The 22,471-nt window shown below is 44.7% G+C and overlaps 1 long non-coding RNA gene across 1 annotated transcript; it reads left to right on the top strand.

Annotated features, from left to right (window-relative positions):
* The first annotated feature begins 610 nt into the window (after positions 1-610).
* LOC142767586 (uncharacterized) lies at positions 611-22,236 on the top strand. Its single transcript, XR_012885005.1, has 3 exons — positions 611-775; positions 10,357-10,382; positions 22,099-22,236. It is a non-coding gene; the product is annotated as an uncharacterized LOC142767586 (long non-coding RNA).
* Positions 22,237-22,471: the final 235 nt, after the last annotated feature.

The raw sequence follows: 22,471 nt of genomic DNA on the forward strand, positions 1-22,471 counted from the left end.
CTCCTCGAGTGATTACCCTTTTTTTGAGCTGGAAAAATATACTGGCTTCCCTTTCAGCTATCCTTGCGTAAATAGTGGGTTAAACTGCAGTCTCAAACCACTGAACAGACAGCCTTTCAAGTTCAAACATTCGCGTACATGTTATTCTAATATCCATACAATTTCTGAAATAATATGTTTAACAACCATTCCTTTAATATAAAGCATACCGAAGTCGAGAGTCACTGAAATTTTGACAATGTGCAGTATCTATCCTCGTGAACTTGTACAGAGCAACCATGAGCAGTTCCTTCGGATCTCTAGCCATCAATATCAGCTACCGTGACTAGAATTTAATAACGAGTCATATGAAAAGTATTTCATATTTGTGTTTTGCATCTACAAGAAATAACACCAAGATCAATCTCTTGCCTTCCAGTTACCACTGCTGATTTGCTTATCACTGCGTTTAGAGTATCCAGTGTGTTGTGATTCAATTAGCCTCGTTTATTCTAATGCGTAGACTAAGAGAATGAGTAGAGTAACAAACTTATGAGATACCAATGTGTTCCATGAAATCAGAATGTTTTATGATATGTGCTTGGTATTGTTTTTATTCCTTCAGAGTGCAGGCCTTATGAAGTTCACGAGCCCTGCTCCGATGGCATCAAAAATGAGCTTTACTGCCCAAATAATAAAAAAACTGAGAGTTGCACTGTAGGATTTGATGATTGCGTCTGCAATACTGGAGAGTATCGCCGTAAAGATGGTCTTTGCGTGCAATACAGATATTGCGGTAAGTACAAATGCTGACCTCATTGAGCGCAAAGCTATTGTTGAAGCAAAAGATGCGTGATTTTTAGGCGTAATCACCGAAGATGTGTGGAAAGAAAGGATGAAGGAACACAACAATATCAAGGCAACATGTTTTGTGTTTTCCGGTGACTGACCAGGTATAGCCTCTGAACAACGAAGCTCAATAGTCTTTTTGGAAAGGGACCTTGTTTATGAAAAGCATTCACGCGCAGTTACACACGACAAAGGGCACCTCTATCAAGACAAAGCTCAATAGCCATAAAAGAACACCCCCATGTGCTAGTTGAACATAAAAGGTGATCTCGTTTTTATAGCGAGGACAACTCGACATCACATACTTTGAACCAAGATTTTTTCATTGCGCTAATAAATGCCTCTGGTGCTGTTGTTAACAAGAGTGACCCTAAAATATACCGATGCAACAATGTTGTCCGCTCTCAATACATCTCTTGAACCACCATATTAACTTAGGTAGAATTACCAGTGAAAAAGGACATCGCGTTTTGTTTCCCAAGTTAGCTCAGCACAGCACGATCCACCTGCCATCAGCGCTTGTATATTCAATCGTAATTTATCGCAGCTTGGAAGACTCCCGGAGCGTGGCAGCTTGGGCTACTTGGTATGACATGACGATAGCTATAGCGCTAGAACACATAGACGACGCAGAGACAAGAAGGACACGAAGGACAAGAGCGCTAACTTCCAACTGAGTTTATTGCGCAGAGCGCGAAAACATATAGAGGAGACAGTAAACCATGTGACAAAAACCACGTGGCACGAAGAGCTATACACGATTAACGGGAAAAACAAAAGCACAGAAAAAGGCACAGAAAAGTCAATAAGAAAATCCTTCGTGTCGTTCTTGCTTCTGCGTCATCGTTCTATTCTCGTGCGATTACTATCGGCTCCTGGAACAACGATACGCATTTTCGACAGTCGGCTTTACTACCTGTTTGTAAGCCCGGACTTGACCCTAGGCCCGCCGAATGCAGGCCCTCTCACGTTTGAACTATCGGGGCTCTTAGGTTGTCTGTTGATTACTCATGTGGAAGGTCTTAGTAGAAAATGATGCTGTGCTCAGCACCCCGGCTAGCCCAGCTGCGAGGGATGGACGACGTCACTTACAATACAACCATTGGTGGCCGTGCTAGGGCGCAACGCTGCGAACTACGTAACAAATGGTACAGCGATTGGAGACTGCTCCTGACACCTCTGACGATCAAGTTTTTTTCTCCTAGCCATATAAAACTTTCGCTGTAAAACAGCAATATCGCCTCATACGTAGTAAATCTTTGCAGATTTTTGTCTGAATCATCAATTGGTACGCGTGACAGATATTTTGGCTGTAGTTACCAACTGACACTGCCAAAATAATAGGCTGTACAGCGTTCTGAACTTCCTGCTAAAGGGTCCACGAGCAGACGACGTCTACCACATGCACATGCAGGTGCCTCTCGCTTTTCACTCGCATGTTGTGTGCGAGCATGTGCAGAAGGCCTTGCGAAAAAAGACTCCTAGCAAGTAGCTGCAAATCCCTTCGCGATCTTAGCTTCCTCGCGTTGACTGGCGGTGCCCACTCCTCGGTGTCGGCGCGCGCTTTTCACACCGCGATGGAGTGTGCTTTGGGTATTTCGACCGGGTGTTCTTCGGGGCACGGCAGAAGTGCGTTGAGACAAACGGCAACAGAGGGTAGGCTTTGTGCAAGGACTAGTTGTCCTCAATGCTTCTAGTGGGTCATTGAGTTTGGAAGCATTGGCTCACGCCATGCCGAGGAAGAAGTGAGAGCTGATGCCTCGTGACAATGTTTGGCGAGAAGCTCTCCTCGAACAGGGACATAGTCTGGTGGCCCTGTTCCGGTGAACTTGGTGGCAAGCTGTTTTAGGACAACATGAAATGGCCAGGTATGCTACCACGCGCTGCGCCTTCAATCTCTCCACGCTATCTCAACTACTTGTCAGCTGATCAGACAAACTCGCGCGTTCACAGGCACACGAAAAAACACACAGAAACACACACACACACACACACACACGCACACACACACACACACACACACGCATGAACAGATTTAGGTGAGCATGACGTGAAGCGCTGAAAGCTTGCAAGGACAGATACAGTGGTGGCTCAAGGTAAATATACCAGGTTATTTTATTTGCATCGTGATTTTGTGGTCACGAACAGAGTCAATTATACAGCGAAGACTGTTCTAAGATCTCAAGAAGGGCGGCAGGTGCCGTTTTTCTGCCGCCACGACGCTGTCCGAAACCACTATTGAGCGAAATTAGAAAATAAAGTAAATGAAAATCAACAAAAAACAACGTAGCACGTACCCGGGTGTCCTGCGTGTCAGCCCCATATTCTATCATTGAACCACGCCACGGCTTGAAACTCCATTGTAAATAGACCTTACAGAGGCTTGATATGCGGAAAAAAATCACGGTATTTGGAATAATGAACCATCGTAGATGAGCAATGCAGACCAGACGTCACAGAATACAAACTACGTAACGATTGGGCAATCGGATGATGTAATCTTTCAGAAAAGCTTCAGGAATACATCTTCCCTTCTTCAGCCACAACAAAAATACTTTTCACACTTTTTTGCAGGCATGTAGTGGGTAGCATTCTTCTTTAAAGAACGACGAATGAAAGCACAGGGAATGCCTCCATATCACAAAAAAATTACGATGATTCATGGCCTGGTGGGTACCCTGCAAGCGTTTTGTAGCAACTACTCAAAGAGTATTTAACAAAGGCTCTGCAAAGCCACTTTTACAGTTTTCGCTGTGGCTGTGCTGGGCGTTCCGCGCAGGCCTGGTGGTTTTTTCGCTCACATTCAATGACACTGATGCCACCATTTCTGCGAAACTAGCTCATTAACGCTATCGCGTTGAAACTCGGAGACGGCGAAGGTGCGCAGAAACACACGCATTTGCACGTGAAGCGCGAACAGCGATTCAGTGTGGAGTGGCCTTGAACGAAAGGCAGGTGACAGCGGCGGGCGCGCTTTTCCTTCTCTGCTAGCAAAGTTCGTCAGAGGACGCGTCAGTTAAGTGCCTAATTCTGTGACTTTTTCATGACTCCTGAGCGAGTGCAGTTTCGCCTGCTTAAGAATTCTTGCGTCGTATTTTGACTCGCATTAGCCAGACTTGAAACTGTATTGAGTACCAAGTTCGTTGTCGATGAAGCCATAGTCAGCACGACCATATATAGAGGCCAGGCAGAGCATAATGCGCGTGGGCAACGTCTAGATTTGTAAAAAAAGATTTGCAAGCACCATCATGACGACCACGCAGTTCTAAATTGATGTGATAAGTAACGAAAATGATTTCCAAAAAAAACAAACAGCGCGGAAAAAGAGAGAGACAGAGAGAAAGAGAGAAAGAGAGAGAGAAGGGAGCGTTTATTTTTGAACCTGTGCCACGAGCAGTGTCCGGTGTTACCCTGAGGTGGGAGGGATCTTTAGTCCTGGAACCCTCTGGCTTCTACTGCCCTGTTGGCCCTGGCGACGAATTGTTGGTATTCCAGGTCCTCGACGGCGAGCTTCAGCCCCCCCCCCCGTTTCGGTTTGGTCTTCATTTGTCCGTCCTGCCTCATTATCAGTCGTGTGTTGTTGCAGATTACGTCTGGCATTAAACTGGCACGTAAGAAGCTAGTGTGCCAGGGTGTTCGGTACGCTGCAGAGCGGACACAGAGAGCTAGGTCTCGTTAGGTAGAGACGGTGCATTAAGGCCCCATGTGTGTATGTGTCGCCTTGCAGGAGTCTCAGTATCACGCTTTCGTAATTTTTCTATCTTGGGTGTGTTGGAAGGTATACTTGTTGTTCCAGCCTGTAAGGCTGGTGTAACGACGAATATGTGTTTTGACCAACCTCCGTCTCTTCGACGACGAGTCGGATGTCAAGTGGGCAGGGGGCAGCCCGGCTGACGTGCTCACAGGCAGCGGCGTGGGCCGTTTCGTTTCCCAGTAGACCCTCATGTCCTGGAACCAACAAGATACAAGTGTACGGCAGTGGAGTGCTTCGCCGTTTAAAAACATTGATCGCTGAGATACGACTCTTAGCACAACCAGCGGGAAGCTTGCGAGTCGGTGACCATTCTCGCAGCGTCTGTACATTTAGTGGTTGCGAGAGCGATTGCACATTTTTCTACTGCGTCTGAATTGAGTGCATTGAACGTGGCCAACGTAATTTTCGGCCTTGAGAATCTACGACGCTGACAGCGAATGCATTTCTATGCGGATACTTGGCCGCGTCAGTGTAGCGGGCGTCCTGCTCTTGCTTGAACTTTTGTTGAATAGCGTGAGCTCTCGTTTTGCGTCTACGTTTGTGGAAAGCATGATGCAAATTGCGTGGAATAGGAGCGATGGACGGCGACTCTCTAACGTACAGCGGCATGCACTTTTTTCGGTCTGCATCAGCGATGAACGTGTCACTGTAGTTGAGGTACCGGAGCATCGACCTCCCCGTGGGCGTCAGTTTCAGCCTGTCCAGCTGGCTGTTATGCGCGTCGTCAAGCTCTTGCCACGTGTGGTGGATGCCCAACTTTAGGGGACGTGTGGTGGTGGTCATTGGAAGAATTTCCAGGTCTACTTTAGTGGCTTTTCTCATGATGATATTAAGTTTTTCTGTTTCAGCTGTTTTCAAATTCAGCTATGGCGTGCCCTAAATAATGCAGCTGGTTAACAGAGCTTGCATTGAACGTAACCAGTCATGCTCTTTGAGTCCGTTTGATTGGTTCGCGAACCTCTTGACGATGTGCGTGAGTTGTGATAGTGTTGTCGAAGTGTAGGTAGGGGGGCAGCACCCAATCCACCCTGGCAGATGTGAACTCCATGCACTCACTGCGTGTCGACTTTTGGAAATATTGTCCCATTCAGGGTTACGCTAAAGTCGGGCTCCTCGTATAGAAGGGGCTGTCTCTTGTTCTCGCTTTGAAGACGAGGTGCTCAGATTTTTCGGGGGCACAGCAGAGACCGCAGTTTCGGGGATAGCGTTCGATGGTATTTACGGCGGTTTTAGGAAGGTCTCTTGTCTCCCAGTGTTCGAAGCCCTGGTCCCTAGCGTAATGTCATCAGCGTTGTTCGCATATCGTGAATCTGGTATTTTGTGTAGAGTTTTTACCAGATTGATCATGGCCACACTTAAAAGTAACGGCGAGTGTACAGAACCCATTAGCGTGTCTTTTTTTGGTAGTTAGAAGCTTTTGCTGCGGTAGTTGCATATGCCCACAGTTGCCCTACGGTCCGTCAGAAAAATTCTGAAGTACGCCTAAGTTCCAATGCCGCAGCCAATGCCTTCGAGGTTGTTGAGGAACACGCCGTGGCTGATGTTATCGAATGCTGCCTCTGCGCCGACTTCGCGTATGAAGTACTTGCTTCGATGGATCAGGTGATCAAGGAAGTCTTCATTGAGTAGTAAAAGCTCGTCTGGCGTCGATAGATGCTGCTTAAAGCCGAACATTGTGTCCGGAAGGTGTCAACTATTTTCGAGGTACAGGGTCAACTGGTCATGCACCATCAGTTCGAACAGCTTTTCCTCGCACGAGGTGAAAGAAATAGGGTGTAGGTTCTCGATGCAGACTGTTTTGTTAAGCTTAGGCATCATGGTTATTTCTGGCTGCTTCAATACCGAAGGTAGCTCTCCTTTATCCCAGCAGTCATTGCAACATTGGAGAAGACCCGTGGTGGCCGGGCGTGGTAGGTTGCGTAAGTGCTTGTTGACAATCCTAGCTATTCCGCGATTGGCATTTCCTGTAAACTTCATTAGGGCTGTGTGCAGTTCAGCCTGGCTGAAAGGCTGGTCAAGCTCAGAGTTTGCTGTGCCACTGTACTCTTTGGTGTGAATTGAAGCCCCAGTGGGTACAGCGACACAGACCTTTTTTTGTACTTATTTTAGGACGCGTTCTCTACCGAGCTGCAGTGTTTGTTGCGCCAGCGTACCATTCGGTGTGAGTTGAAGCCCCAGTGGGTGCAGCGCCACAGCATTTTTTGTACTTCTTTTAGGTGGTGTTCTTCTGTACCAGCATAGTTTCGAATAAGCCTCTGAAGGTGATGCTATTGTGCTACTTTGGAAGATTGCGTGGCGAAAAGCAAGCGTAGCAGATGCCAGGTCTTCTTGGGGATCAGAGTCCCCTGTAGCTTGTCCCAGAAAGCGTGCCAGTTCTGTCTGGCTAATTGGTTCGCATGATCTTGAGACTTCTGGTCAGGAGATAAATGCGTTTTCTTAAATTTCCGTTCAGTTTTTACCACTTCCACCGCTTCAGAAACTCTCTTCTAGACTCCGAAAGGTGGAAGAGATGTCCGTCAACGACGGGTGTAACAGCGTCAAGCTGTATATCCTTAGTGTAGCGTTCGGCTATCTTCACCACATTTTTAAACCAGTCGACCGGACAGAAAGTACACATACAGATCGTTGTCATCTGGTCTCTCGGTTTTCGCGTTGTTTGTATTTCAACTATGTCGTACCAACACGCCCAAGCAACCACTTAAGCTTTATATATTTTTATAGGTTTGACTCCAGTCGTTAATTTAGAGTGTCCAAGCACTTCTGACGCACCATGCAGAATTGAAAATAAAAAAAAAATAATCGATTGGTAGAGCTGCTGAAGCCTTGTTTACCACAAACACGTAATTAGGCTAAAGAAGGGCAGCCACCAAACATTTATGATGACCTACGGACGTTTTGTTCGTTGGCGGACATGATATCCGCTCTTTGCGTTGGTTGACGGCTATTTTGCGTTGGTGAACAACCACGATTGCCCCAATTTAGCGAGTTGCTGAAAATATATTCCAATTAACAAGTTTGGGTACATGAAGAGTTTTTACAACACATTCGCAGCAATCCTAAATCCTATTTAGCGCCAGGACACCGGAAATAATTATTGCTGATAAGAAAGCAACAAGAATGATAAAGATTGGTGCCAGAAAAGTGAAGATATGAGTGTTCAGCGTTTGAAACTCGAGCAGACGATGACGACAAAGGTTCTCTTTCATATTTCGCTCATCTGCTACCGTCAAATACCACTTTCAATCACAGCGCTGGTCTAATTATTGCACACTGGAAGTGCCACATTTTGGGGCCTTCCCGCAGTACCTTGATATCACTGTTGTTGACGGCGTGGTTAGCAACGTTGGGCGTTAGCTTGGTTACGACCAAACACGTGACGTGCGTCGGGTAGCAGATGCTCCCATGGTCACGCTCTGTACCTTGCACTTTAACGAAGGCATTATTTGACTTTCATGCAATCCCAGAACTGCATTTTTGGCTCGCTAAATTTTAGCATGTGATTACGCCTTTAGTTGCTGGCGTACAATAGCTGCGCTCGCTGGCAACAGAAATAAGTGTCATGTTCACTTGTTTTTAAGGTAGTTCTTTTGAAACAGAATTTTGTCTTTCTCAGAATACAAACAAGGAGATTTGTACTGTAATTAGAATTCGCTCATATAGCCTAGCAAACACCACATGATTATTGAACGATAATTTTCATCTCAAGCCATTGAGAACCAGATAGTCTTTGTCGTCACGTCACACGACACTACCTCAGTTTCCATAGCGAAAATAGCAGACGCATGTCGCCGCAGTCTGTAGTAGAGGTACATTTTCCCACTTATCAATTTATACCAGCTTCAGTATTGGCGTTTCCCTTTGCGAATGATAACTGCGCATACCACAGCACCAGAATAACCGATGAAAAAGTTATGATGAAATTGTGGCATACGATCCCTTCAAACAACATTTATGTTTGCCGTCATCAGATATACGTCCGACTTGTATCATTTATCGAATAAATAAGCGTCAAATTAAAGCTTGTTTATTGTATTTGTTACAACATTATTTTCATATACACACCACCGCCCATATAAAGTTCATAATACCGAAGAACATGAGTATGTTTTTATTGCTGCACTTCTTGTAGCCTTTACTTTGTACGTACTTCTATATTATTACTCTTTCCACAATGCAGAATCTTCGGAATTGAAGTTATCAGTAATTCAAGATGAAAGAAATTGAAATATTGTGACGTAGTTTACCGTTCATTTCCTCACATGGTATTGTTTGAAAAATAAAACCTTCAAGACATCAAACATGTCATGTTTTGTTGCATCAGATATTTTGCCGCGCAAGAGTTGCCCATCTTGAGCTAGCAGCCATGGTGCACAAAATCTGACTTGTCAACTGTTAAACCGTCCACAGTCGGAGTTTACAAACGTACTCATAGGAAAGAAGTTCAAACGACATTGTGGACTTTTTTCAGAATGAACATAACTTTTCAGTTCATCGCTTCGTTCCACCTGTGCCAAAATATCGTGACACTCTTTATTATGACAAAAAAGTCGCAGATTGGGCTTGTTGGCAAATCACTAGGAAGGGCACTTTTTTGCGGAGCCACCCGAACCCGAGCACAGAAGGAAACTGCATGAAAAAGACAACCCTAGCGCTACTAGCCTCAACAGCGTTAATTTTCGAGACCATGCTTCCTTGTATACCATCGTCTACACATACTCTCCGGTTGGTTGGTCGTGGGTTCGAATACAGTCAACTGTTGTAGCGGAGTCATGCCATAAAAATGCTCTTCAAAACCGAACTGATTTAGCCGTCTGTGCTTGGGTTGAATGTGACCGTGTGGTCCTGGTTCGATCCAAATCCTAGATTTCCGCACTATACATTCGTACGTGGCGCAATCTCTGATGTTTAGAGTGTGGGCCCACAAAGTGGCTGCGCATGTCCAACTCGCCGTACATGATCAATAGGATGTGTGATGAAGCAACAGAAAGTCAACGCATCTTTATAGTAATTCCCTGTAACGACACTACCCGCAGAGTTTAAAGAAGTTTTAGGAAACTTGGCCATGCTTTGAAGCTGTGTTATCGCAATTTTTATGCTAACCAATATATAGATATAAAAGTTTGATATCAATATTTACTGTTTCATTTATTACTAATGCTACAAAATAACGTTCCGTATGAAGTTGATGACAAACGTAATCATTAAACAAAAGCACAATGAGATGTAAACTGTACAGGTGACTAATATATCAGCCTCATATGCAACAATCAAAACAAGCACTTGCCCTGCATTGCAACTCTCGAAATAGCCTGCTTGTTTCACATAAAAAGGCGTTTTCTGAATGAAACCTGTTGAACATACATATATATCGCACAACAAGTGTGGAACAATCTTAACGACTGAGTGATTTTCAGGGACGGCTAAACCCGAGGGTGGCACCTAAAACCCGGCCTGAGTATTAAGCCCGGTGCCATTACATACTATAGTAGAGCAATATTACATACTTTAGTTAGTAAAATTAAGTTTCTCTTTTATAAACCCCTACGGAAAGGTGTCATCTCACTAATCTTGTACAGCTAAACTCTCGAGAGCAATCAATGGTAATCCATGTAATATGTTTGATAAATTATAACTACCTAATTATGTTTTAGAACCATTTCTTGTTTTTCTAATTTTAGTAGCATGTAATGCGTCAGCTAGTTTCTATTGGTGACACGCATTTAACTCTCATATTTTTTTATTTCGGGTCAATGGACAGAAATGGTACCGCACAGAGGGACTGGATGGCTATTTAGAAGACGTAAGTACCTTTACATACTGCTTTGTACGTGCATACATATTTCAAAATACTTTTGGACATATCAGAATAAAAAATATTCATCGTTTATGCGTTTTTGAGAAATAGATGACATGCCTGGAGTGAGTATGAATAAGGCAAGCAAATTTCGTTGTTGAGTGTGCGTGACAAAAACGTCAATGGTATTTACGCGATAGCGTTGAGAGCTCGCTTCGTAGAAATTCTAACGGCGGTGTTGGTACCGTTGGTTGGGAGTGAAACATCGAGAAAAAATCTAATGAAATAAAGAATAAACTCATCGGTCCTATTGTGGATGAAACCCGGGCCGTTCTTGTGGCAAGCAGGAGTCATTCCACAAAGCTACGACGTTACTTGCAGCTACTACGTGACAAACACTACATAAAGGCCATGTAGTGAAAGAATTTTCCTTAACGCATTTTGTTCGAGAGGTATCACGACAAAAATGAGCCCATTTGGTGATTCGTAGGCACTTTTGGGAGGCCATGAAGCTACATCACAAAGACCGGGAAAGTGCAGCCATCACCGCTAAAGCATACAGGAACTTTCAAACAGCTCTGAAATTGAACAACTATATCCATCTAGTAGAAAACATACCAAGCCTTTCAAGGAGCGTTTATGAAGCAAACAGCAAATGCTGCATAATTTGCCACCATCTGTGAAGCTTTGTGAAACATCTTTATGGCCTGAAAGATAGCGAGCTCGTGGCGTGTATCTGAGATGTCGTGCGATTCTTGCTTTAGATCAAAAACTTGTATGTACTATGAACGTCAAACGAAACCTGATTAGCGGCAAGCCTTCGGGATAGCATAGTGCGCACCTGCCCACTGATCACTACGAACAAGCACACATATACCCTCAAAGCTGCCGAGCAGGATGCGCGCGTCTTTCAATGGTGATAAATGGACAGCACGCGCTGGAATTTCGCCGTTAATTCTCTGACTCGTATGTAACAACGAGAAATCTCGAGTTGGTATTTAGGTACGCCTTGGTAAACTAACACACTGGCGTACTTTTTCGCAGGATTGCATAAGTAATTTCTCCGGTGATTTCTTATTTGCATGTATCGATATCACTGCGAATATGTAATCTGGCTCACCGTATGTGTACTGCGACATCGTGGCTTACGCAAAAAAAGTACGAAATATTCAGTCGTGTGCGCGCATATCTACCGAACAAGGTATTTTATTACATCTGTACATATTGACCAGTAGCAAGTGTGAAAACCGTCTATCAAAGGAAAAGAAACTATCGGCAGCAACAGCCAACAATCTGTGGCTGCTCCTCCAGTCAATTTGAGTTTTTTCAGAGTTAGTTTGTGGGTGCTTCAAGACACTTCGCGCTCTAGCTTATACTCGCACGTCATTCGGTGCCGGGAAAACGTTCGTCATTGTCGAATCAAGTTGCAATTGTTATTGGGTAAAGAATATGGCGTCAGTCTTGACTGTGCGGTTTGTAAACATGTAGTCAAACGGCGCGTTTTGCGATTAAATAGTCATTTTACAAGCCGCCATGAAGATTGTGCCATGGCGTAGTGGGTAGTGTACTCAGTTCGTGATCGGGAGGTAGCGAGTTCAAATAATGTCAGGAAGCAGTTTAAGACATGATGCGAAGACTGAAGAGCAAACTGCGATCGCATTGGTTGAGTTGGCCTTACATTTCGGGCTCGCCAAGCCGTTCAACAAAATCTATATAAACAAGATACCGGTCAGATATTACTCAACTTATAAAACTGACTGCTCCTACAAACGTTGCCACTGAAGATTTCCCGTTTAAATATATATTTAGGGTAAATGCTGTCAGTTCATTTGGGGTAAACGACACTTGCTCTATGTTCTGAGAAGAGCTGACATTGAAGCTGATATTGAAGCTGGGATAAGGTGTCATTTGTCGATGCCATTATGCAGTAATGCCTCCGGCTCAAACAGGCTAACAGTAGGCTCATCTCATGAGGTGATACACCTTCCGAGGACCCGCGCGGCGTCCTCCTGCCTCGACCGATATGGTCTATCAGACTCCTGCGACCACTTAACGCGATTCAACAGGCGTGAACTTGAAGTGGCCGATCCAACTACAGCTTGACGAACGTCCCCTGACCCCCTTCCTTGAATGACCTTGCCCCTAAGTCAATGAGTTGTACGGCAGAAAACTGTGAACTTCAGAATTTGCTCTATTTAACAACCTCCCCATACCACCTTTTAGGCACAATTCATTCCAGCACCTTTTTTCGCGTTTGACTCTTCATCAACGTTCCGCTATTCGTCCGCATGGCAAACGCACAATAAACAAGCCAATCTGCTTTTTGTGTTACCGTAAAGGAGACATTTCTCGTTGTTGCAGAAGCCGCTGGGTTCCTGCACAATCTTCCACTAGTACCTTCAATGCGCGTCCCGCTTGCAGTCATGAGACCAGAACCAAACCTCTTGCCCCGGATCCTGCTACTGAACCAAGCTACTACCGCTCTCGATCAACCCAACATCACCGGTCTCGTTCTCGACATCCCCAACGATATCACGTTCGCTTTCCCACGATAGTCCCCGACGGAAAACTAAGCGTTGCCATGGCCATTGGTGGCAATGCATCACTCGGATCGACCAAGAATCCTCTTTGAACCTACAGAAAAAACGGAACCTTATCGATGTTCAAAAAGATAGTGTGCATGTGGCTGCTCTTCGACACCGGAGCACCGCTTACCGTTATGATGCATCATTTACGCTGCAAGCTAAAGAAACTTCTCACAACTGCGAACACTCGGTTTTCCCGTGTAGCCGATAGAGGAAGAGAATCTATCGTTGGAATGTTCTTTGCTCTTTGAAATCACCGCAGTTTACCACACTGCTCTTCATTTCACCATCCATAAAAACGGCCGCAAGACGTAATCTTAGTCCTCAGCTTCCTGTCCGCCCATTTTGTCTTCATTGACAGTTCAACCTGCATCCACAGTCTCCTCTTGCCCGCAACAGAACATCTAGCACAAACGCCCAGTCTCCTCTGCACAATGGGATATGCACGCATATCTCCCGAAATACCGACCTACGCCCAGCTCAGCTCAATACCATTAGTTCTCTGCGGCGACTCCGTTCTGATACCTATCATCGATATCCTCATCACCCGCGGCATCACTTTACTACACACTGTTTTGTGTCTCACAGGGATCTCCACTTGCCTTTCAGTTATCAGCTTAGTTTGACACATCACGTTCTGCCGCAAGGAATCCCCTCGGTGTTCATTTGCACTTTAAAACAGAACTCGGTGTATGTATTCACAATGACCACTTCTTCCAACCACGAAGCTCAACAGCAATTGCACACTTGCTTAGACAGTGCTGTTAGGTGAATGATTGCTTCCAGCTTAACGCCAGAGCAGACTGACGAGCTCCACTAGCTTCTACTGTCCTACATTGACATTTTCGACCTAAGCGGCCAGCCATTGGGGAAAACTGTAGGTGTGACCGCATAAGCACTGGCAATGGGCCTCATATTCATAGGCATCCTTATCGATTGTCGGTGGCCGAGCGTTCCATTATTCAAAGTAAGGTCGATGAACTGATGGCCTAGCATATCATTGTGCAATGCTTCAGTTATTGGGGATTGCCTGTTGTGCTAGTTCACAACAAAGATGGTGCTTGACGTGTCTGAGTTAAATATAGATACGTAAACAAAGTTTTAAAAATGGGAAAGTTTGCGTAGCAATGATTGCGTAGCCGCCTATTTGAATGTTTTTTTTGAAGCGAGGCTAGCATTTTTAAAAGCAATATATTTGAAGTAAGCATTTGCTTTCTAAGTAACCAAGTTTCCTGTGGTGTAGTCAGATGACCACAACAATTCTCATGTGTAGGTACGACGTTGATATACGAAGTAAGGCTGGCAGTAACTCATTTATTTCCGATCATATATATCTCTACTAAAGGCTGGTGTAAGAGAACACGGCCGTTCCAGGTGCACTTTTGGCACAATTTTTTTGTGTTTAGAGTGGAGCCTTTAGAAGCTCCCACCTGTTGCGGGAGCACAAGGCACACAATTATCAGTGCCGCGATAGCGCTGCAACGATCAGTGCCCCCCCCCCCCCACTTCATCCCTGATGAGGTCAGCACGTGCGCAGATCATCCTGGCCGGAATGCTGATGTTCACTACGCACGAATAAAAGGATAGGGCACCCTTTCCCGTATATATATATATATATATATATATATATATATATATATATATATATATATATATATATATATATATATATATATATATATATATATACAAACTTATTTACTTGAATTACAATGGCGGTGATGGCAAAAAAAAACCAGCCGAGACTGTCTGTATAATTATTATCGCAATAGAAAGACATCAATCATCTGCCAGAATCAGACAATGCCCTTGATTTTTTGCACGGGTCCCGCTCTTTTTCCTGTAAAGACCTTCGTTCGGGTACTTGCCGTTTAGGGTAGATGAGATGAAACGTGACAAGACGGCATCCATCACCCCTGACAACCTGAATCAGTGGAAGGTTTTGCCCTTTAGCTTTCGTTACACTCGAGGCACCTTTGAACGAATGATGAAGTTCCTGCTCAGAAGCTTTATTGGTCAAAATATTTGTGCCACTTAAACGACGTTCTTGTTTTTAAGAGCCTGCTCCTTCTGCTCGCTGGTTGTCCAGTGTCGGCGGCGAATGCACCAGTGTTGCCTGTCGAGTTTTGCGGTCGCTCGAGGTAACATCTCCGGTGATTACAACAATGCTCATGATTGCGAGCCACCATCAAGGCGTCGACATTCTATAGCCGGTGCACTCGCCTCCTCAAAGTAGATTCGAAAAAAATGAAAGCAAAGACAATCTGTTGTCGTGGCAATGGTCTCTCTCTGCGGAGGTCATCTTAACAACGCCACACCCTAGATGTATAGGGTAGAATAGGAATGAATGTGTAAGAGATAGAAAAAGAAGGTGTGAGAGTTATGTGTATGATCACGCCAGACGGCGCGCCGCAATCCATGGCATTCGTTTATCGGTTAAGATAAAAATTCTCACTAGATGATTAGCTAGCGCTCACGGTGGGGCCCACCATCTCGGCACTACCACTTCCCTTCTCTTCGCTGGGAGCTTTCGCAAAGAGCCTACGTATCCACCATTTGGCCACATGTACAACCCCCAAGCCAAATGAGAAGCGCGGTAGGCTCGCAAAACAACTAGAGCTCGGTCGCCTCAAGACCTTGAGAGGATCGCCCGGAAAGCCGAAGCAAGCAGTGCTCTCCCACAAGGAAACCCGGAGCTGCTGGGTGTCTGTAAAAGTATATATAGTTCATCAAAATGAATATAGTGCATCCAGTTGTAAAGTAATAAACATTGCGTATGTAATGTATATAAAACAAAGGTGTCTGGCAATATGCGATGATAGAAACTGTGCGGGAAAGATTCGCTGATTACACGATCATATGCGAGCAGTCTTCTGGAACATCATTCACTGTTACATATGTCGGTGATTGTTTTTGCCAAAGTTTGAAACTCATATAGAGTGCCTCTCAGACGTCTTAAGCATTTTCAGTTGCGCTGCAGGCTAAACTCTTCAAAACGTCACTTTGGGTGCAACAAAAGCACAGTACTTCACCGATAATTTGATGCTCACAGTGTACAACCAGACCCGGTAAAAATCAGCCCAGACAAGAACTTTCCTGTTCAATGTTCTGCGATGGATATACGCAGCTTTATCGAACCATTTTCATACTTATCACGCTTCGTGAGAAATTTTTCACTCATCACGAGGTCTCTCGCACACCTCTTCAAGCATGATGTCCAGTTTTCATGGGGTCCAGAAGAAGCTTCTGCGTTCTAGACTCTAATCGCACTTCTCACAACTCCTCTGATTCTGGCAAGCTTCAGGCTTGCTGCTGCTAAAAGTTCGCAGAGATACAAGTGCACATGAATTGTTTGAGTGCTAGCTCAACAGCAACGTGGCCATGATTTGGTTATTGCATACGCCAGGAACCTCTTAGCGTCACCTGCATGTAATTAATCAAGTACATAGAACGAGTTATTGGCTCTCGTTTGGGCGGTAGTGAAGGTTTTGGTTTTAGCTATACGGAGGGTTCTTTTCGCTTGTTGCCAACCACCACACACTTTGGTGCCTGATCTTTCTGGAAGATCTATCCGGGTGCCTTTGTCGCTGGGCTTTGCGCCTGCAAGAGTGTTCCCGTTCGGTCGTCTGCAAATCTGGCCGCCTGCACCGCGATGTCGTTTGCCTCTGCCAGTACCCTGTCAGCGATCTTGATAGCATCGACGCTCCATCGAAGCACTCCTCTTATCAGTGTCTGAATTCCATCACGTTGGGGGAAAAATGAAGTGGTACTGTCGCTTCACATCGTAAACTGTACGAAATCTTCCTCAAACGAAGCCTGCGTTCATATTTCGTCTATATAAAGGGTGTCTTATTTTGTGACCATTTTCTACTTCATAGCTTTGACATTCGTAGTGTCATGCCTGAGAATTTTTGGCACTGTGTCCTCACTGAACAAGAGGACGTACCCAAGCCAGACACCTTAGCATGTCTTGCACGTACGAGCACATACCGTGCCATATGTGGCTTATGCCGACGTCGCAAAACATCACAGGTGCTACCCGCGGCCAGTCGATATACCTATGGAATCATTTATTGCGTATGGGTTAGGCCTGCTTGGTTCTTACCCGCCTAATTGTTGTTAGAAAACTGTGTAGCAAATACCGATTGCGCTATACGCTATGCTATCACGCGAGCTTCACTGACGTATGTGCAACCGACGTGGCTGACCTGATTTATATTGGGCGTTCAACATCCCAAAACCACTATATAACTATGAGAGAAGCTGTAGGGGAGAACTGCGGAAATTCCGACCGCTTGGGGTTCTTAAACGTGCACCCAAATATGAGCTCACGGGCATACACCACTTTCGCGTCTATCGAAAATGCAGCCGCTGCAGCCGGGATTCGATCCCACGACCTGCTGGTCAGCACCCGAGTACCATTGCCACGAGACCACCGCGGCGGGGTTGCCTGACTTCCTGTTACGTGATGTTATATTGGTTCATGGAGCCCCGAGAGAGGTGCTCGCAGACCATTGTCGTATACTTATATCTCAAGTCATCGCCGACATCATGTGTCCCTCCTCCACGCAGCACATACCAACGTTACTAGACTCTATTATTTCTAGTGATGTTGGCACAAACCGACTGCTGCTTAGCACCCTCAAACCAACCGTCTCACGGATCACTTCATTCGCACTCTAACGGAGATGCTTGCCATGTATGTGCCCACAGAACACCAAGACTGCGATTTGGCCCTACGCTTGGCCAGCTTCACGTACAATTCATCGTGTCAAAGCACTGCAAGCTTTTTACCTTTCCTGCTCTACGGAAAAAGTCGAGCTTGCTGCTGGACGTTATCATTTAGGACACTGCCCCGTCCAGAATCGACTGCCAGTATGTCCGTGACATTTGCGCTAGCTGATCATGCTCGTCAGCTCGCCCGCGCTCAGATGACGGCGTCGCAGAGCAACCGACGAAGTCAGTACGGTGCTTTAAATACAGACGTTTTGTTCGCTCTTGGCACTCTTCTGCTACTCTGGTCACCTCAGTGTTGAGTGGGCCTATCAGCGAAAATTTTGTCTAGGTATTGTCTCAAGTACCTGTCACCTATGAGGCCAAACCCATCTGTTTAATTATCAGCTGCTCTACCTCCAAGTAATGTTCAGGTCTCTCGGCTGAAGCCATACAAGAACGCGTCTGACAATGATCTTTAGGTCTTAGAGATGGTAGGTCCACCTCCAGTGGTTATGCTCCGTACTAGGGCACGGAGACGAAGAGTACAAAAAAAGAGATGACATCGATGATAGACTTGCGCAAGCTAATCTATATTGCTGGCACTGCTCTCTCAACCAGGTGAAAACACATGTACATCTACTGCTAAAAGTCGGTACCTTTCTGCTAACATTTTAAACTAAGAGAAATTTAATGATATCTCTCCTTCTAAAATATTTCAGAAGCTCGGTCTCAGCTGGTGCCAAAAAAATTCATTGTTGTATTACTTCCAAAATAAGCCATGGCTCCTGATATAATTTGTAAATGGCAGGATCTTGCTGACCTAAAGAAGGCTACTATAACCTCTACCCTCACAGAATTACATTTTGCCACACTTCATGCATAGCCGCCATGGAGCACGTCATTCTCCAAAGTCCTGCCCTTGGTCATTATCAAAAAAGCAGACATTTTTCTACATCGGTATTTGGAAGCGATGCAAAACTACAAACTCGAGGACAAAGGCGTGCTAAAAAATCCCCTTCAGGGAAGAGGGCAAAGGTTTGTCACCGCGTTCTCCCCCTCCGCCACCATCCTCATTACGCTGATGCATGAGACAACTTCGTGCCCGCCCTCCCTAGTCGAAGCGCATCCTTGTCCCTATTATTACAATTTGCAGCGCTGACTTACCACCTCATTTTTAGGAGGCCCTCCCCCTGCCGCGATCCTCGTGCCTCCGCCTGTACTCGTCAATACTCATAAACCTTTCCCATTATCCCACATGTGACTTTGTAGCCACTTGGCGAGCGTGCGTTAGTGTGCGCAAATGGGTGCACGTTAAAGAACCCCAGGTGGTCGAAATTTCTGGAGTCCTCCACTACGGCGTCTCTCATAATCATATGGTGGTTTTGGGACGTTAAACCCCACATATCAATCAATCTTGTGCGCGAATCACCTCAAGTTCTCCAACAATCTCCCCTTCAGTGACCTTCCTTTATGCATTTATGCATAAATAAAGGTCAATTTATGCATTTATGAAGCGCAGGCTGCTCATGTTGAAAAATAAAAAGTGGAGAAGAGAGGAGCTCCTGGAAAGTCTTAGGCCTTACACAAGGTCGCTCACGTTGCGACGCCAAAGATAAGACATAATTCACTGCGTTGGTAAAACGTTGTACATCACGTAAAATAGAATATATGTAGGGTTTAACGTCCCAAAACCACCAAATGATTATGAGAGACGCCGTTATAGAGGGCTTCGGAAATTCCGACCACCTGGGATGCTTTAACATGCACCTAAATCTGAGCACCTATGCCTACAGCATTTTCACCTCCATTGAAAGCGCTGCAGCTGCCACAGCCGTGACTCAATCAGCCACCCGTGAGAAGGCACCCAAATTTTTTAGCCACTATACCACCGCCGGGAGCCACCACTCAAAGTAGAGTTGCACTAAGAAAGTATATGCTCTAAATAATAAGCAAATAGTACGCAACCACTCGCTTTTTAGAGCTTGTTTATGGTCAATATTGTGATATTTTAAGGCAGTGTTTCTGCAATACGTGAGAAGTTTTTATTATCCTGATGGGCCTACTGTCCAGCGTCACTGAGGCTCGTAAAAGCTATCGTCTTAAGTTGTTATAGCGTGGAAATTGAATATTGACTGTTATGCAGCAAGGTGCACATGTCAAATCGCACATCTCGGACACTTTAGACTCTTTATTCCAAATATTTATGAAAAATGCGTCTTTAAGTACGGGGTACCAAGGCCGGAGAAACTGCAACAGCATTTCTAAGTCAATACCTACAATTAGCCTTCAACGAATGTGCAATTAAATTCTACATTTAGATCTTGATTAGTTTGTTAAAACGAAAGTGTGGGGCTCCTAAGCTGCATATGTCGCAGTTGAACGTGAAAGCAATATGTGCTCCCTAGTGCATACTTGAAACACTCAGTGCACACAATTTATTGTAAGTTACTCGAGAAGTTTAATTTGTGAATCACTTGAATTTATTCGATAGAGTTGAAAGAGGCTTGTGTCATGAAGTTTCGTATACGGCTCCGTTCAGCGTATTGGATGCATGGATGGAATGCCATTTATTAATGTCGCTGCAAGATGCACGCGAATGCGCTCAGTTTCACTTTATAAGGGATCAGTTAAGTTTTTTTTTAATGCAGAGCCACTGGTAGGTGGCAGCACCAAGTCGTTTTTACGAAAGCCCCCTAATTCCACACAAAGTGTACGAAAGACCAGCTTCCACTTCATAAGACATCAGTTAAGTTTTTTTTAATGCAGAGCCACTGGAAGGTGGCAGCACCAAGTCGTTTTTGCGAAAGCCCTCTAATTTCCTGTAAATTGTACGAAAGACCAGCTTTTTGTTCATAGTGGTTCATTGTCCACGCAGCGTATTAAACACTTCGGTGTGTTTATTTGCCTACCAATGCCTTTTCTAGAAAAAAAAACACAACGCCTAACATCCATGTATTGGCGTTGTGCCTCATGTATGCGTGTTATTTGCGTTTTCATCGACAATATTTGCAAGTATGAACGCTGCCACCAGATCAAGATGGGTGTAACTTTCGCAGGGACGTTGAATCGGTGCACATAAACCAACAGACAGACCAATATATTCGCGTTTAAATAGCTCAGAAAAGACAAATACCTTTAAAAAGTGTTGCACACCTACGCTAATGGTCCCTGACAGCGCTGTTTGCACTACCATACACTACCACATATAAACGCACGCACATATCCCGTCAACTGGACGAAACGATGAACACCACTATGATTCAGAGGTTGCGCCATAGGAGGTAGTTGGCACACTGGGGGTTCTGCCTCTGCCAGTGCGAACATATATTTTCGCTCACTTTTCTTTGTTTACATCTACATTACAGTGACGATTTACTGCAATCTCTAAAACTTTTTGTCATCAATATTTGTTAATGCTTAATAATATTCCGTCATAGGTTGACGTAGAATACAGAAGTACGATATGTGCAAAGTAGGTCTGAACGTTGAGAGTTTTCATCGCGGTATTGTTCTCCAGAAACCGACAGGTGAACTGCCCATGGCGTCTCTATTTCATCCTGTTTCGCGTGCGTTCTTGATATTTGTTTTTTTCCTCCTTGTTTAACTGCTTCATCCACATCAACACTGCCAGGGATGTTGCAGTGCCTAGGTAATAATTTCATTTCATTCGTTTCTGTACCATTCTTCGCAACCGACACAACTGAGCGTTATGGAAAAAAACTACTTTCTGCGTTCAATTGGTCTATCACAAAGGCTTGACGAGAGCTTCGTGCATGTGTGTGGAAGTGTGCCCTTTTTTTCGTCCATTTTAACTTTTCCCTCTACATTTTCATAGACTCGTAATGGTACACGCAAGCGTAGAGTAGATAAGGAGTTGCTAGGATCTCATGTCAAGTTCCCTACATTTTTTATTCATTATTTTACTTCTCGTTTATTTATCACGTTTCTGCACTGTTGGCTGACGATTCTAGTTGGAAAAATTAAGACGGCCGGCAGTGAATTCCGGCTTCAATTTTCAGCATAAATGCACTGCAAGATGCGTCGATTCTCGCAGATGGTTGAAAGGACAAGGCAGATATATGTAGGAAGTCACCGTCTAATAAAACTGTGGAAAAGTGACTTCGTAATGAGAACCAGTGATTGGTGACAAGACCACCAAGGAATAAGACATGGCACTGCAAAGATGAATATAGATCAATGTGATTATTGTGATTTTAGAGAATTTCATTGAGGCAGCCTTTTACAGTCAAGGCATTTATGGACAGCGGACATTTAAAGTTGGTCGGTTGACCAATGATGACTCTGATTGTCATTTTGACGTAAATGGTGTTTCACTTGACGCGTACAAGTACTGTGCTTTTTCTTTTTTTATGTTGTATGTGCTAATTCTTTACGAGCTTCGGCAATTTTCCTCTGCACAGTTCCTTCCCAAAAATCAATGTCTCCATCTCGTCGGCATGTCAGATGTTCATTTAGGAAGCCCTGCTCGATGTATGTACGCTGCGTTCAAGTGGGGTAGCACTGACGTCGCCGAGGCTGATTTGTTTTATGAAGAAGCGGATCAAGTAAGTACTAACCCCTATGGTCTGTTATTCATTTTATGTACACTATCACTTTAAATTAAAACAACAGTCTACTTACGCTAATATTGCTATCAAAGCCGATGTCTACATGACCTTACATAGGAGGAGCTGTGTACCTTCAGAATACTGCACCGTTGTTCATTGTTCATTGAAATAGGTCAACGCATCTGTGCCTAAGTATAGTGGGGCTTTGAAAGGTTATAATGAAGGA

Source organism: Rhipicephalus microplus, chromosome 7 (genome assembly GCF_043290135.1).
Source record: "Rhipicephalus microplus isolate Deutch F79 chromosome 7, USDA_Rmic, whole genome shotgun sequence".
Lineage (NCBI taxonomy): Eukaryota > Metazoa > Arthropoda > Arachnida > Ixodida > Ixodidae > Rhipicephalus > Rhipicephalus microplus.